Source organism: Eubalaena glacialis, chromosome 2 (assembly GCF_028564815.1).
Source record: "Eubalaena glacialis isolate mEubGla1 chromosome 2, mEubGla1.1.hap2.+ XY, whole genome shotgun sequence".
Classification (NCBI taxonomy): domain Eukaryota; kingdom Metazoa; phylum Chordata; class Mammalia; order Artiodactyla; family Balaenidae; genus Eubalaena; species Eubalaena glacialis.
The window spans coordinates 106,191,156-106,192,459 of NC_083717.1; positions in this window are offsets into that span (position 1 = coordinate 106,191,156).

The following is a 1,304-nucleotide window of genomic DNA, read 5'->3' on the forward strand; positions in this document are numbered from 1 at the left end:
GTGCTGGAAAACTGAATTTTTTTATTATGTAATCTTGAACCCAGCTTCTGGAATTTGACACCCAGCTCTCTTTTTACCAAAATTATTTCTCAGCAGATTTCAGAAAGTACTACTACTTATCCAGAGAGTGGAATAAGCATGTATTCCTAGAGTTTCAGAAATGTTTGATTTCACAAATAAGTCTTAATCTTACTGGTAACAATTTGTAATCAACTTTTTCCAGACGTTACAGGGTTTTGAATCTCAAAGTTAGCATTTTTGGTTATTTGTAACCTTATCAGAACCAAATCTTTACATATTGTGGTCACTGTCCTTAAATTGTTTAGGAAATATTTTCAATATTATTCTGAATAGCAGAAGTTAATCATAAACTCAAATTACTATATGATAATTTAAAACAAAATATAGGAGTGAGGATGGGGTGTGGAGTTTCAGATTTAAGTCTTCCTGAAATCACTTGTTGTTCATGGAATTATTTTAAGAACAGCAAGAGACTGCAAAAGGTAAACAATGATCCTCTGTCCTTTTAAGAACTGCCTTACCTTTTGTACAGAAAGTTTGCTTGGTACCTTGCTTCCTTCCTGCTTCCATACCAGTTAATCTGTGTGAGCCCTTTCAGGGTAAAACTCTGGGAAGCTAAGGTTCAGTGTGCCCTTCACCTCTCATGTGTAGATTAACCACATTCCTCCAGAGAATTTTGGCTGGATGGTATGGGTTAGGGATTCTCCATGGACTCCAGAAACCCTAGGATGTAATTTTGAAGTTTTTCCAATAACAATACCATAACAGAAATTCCCAGAGGGATTGGGGCAAGATATTACTCTGAGAAAACAAAATTTTCAAGGGTTTTTGACCTTGTGTGTGTGTTTTTTAAAGCAGGGGAATGGGGATGGACATGACATCTGTGTTGTAGGGAGGCTAAGCATAAAAGTTTTCAGAGCGAATGCAACTAATTGGTAACAATTGTGTTAAAGAGGCAGCTGTGAATATTCATGTTTCATTTTGCAACTGTTGGTTTTGAGATTATCTTTATGCACATTAGAAATCCATTTTCAAGAGGAACAGTTTCTTATCCTGAGAATGGATATGGTTCTTTGACTCCTCAGAATCAGAGTAGAGTGTACCAGACAAGTTGTGAACTGAAATCCCAGGTGGGCATGCAGTTGACTTCTGATATAAATGAAGAATAGGAAACAGATTTCATCTTCCTACCAAGAAACTCACTATGTAATAAACCTAAGATAAAACCTAAATTTACCTAAAAATTTATTGAGTTGATGGTATCCAATAAAAGGGTTGATGAG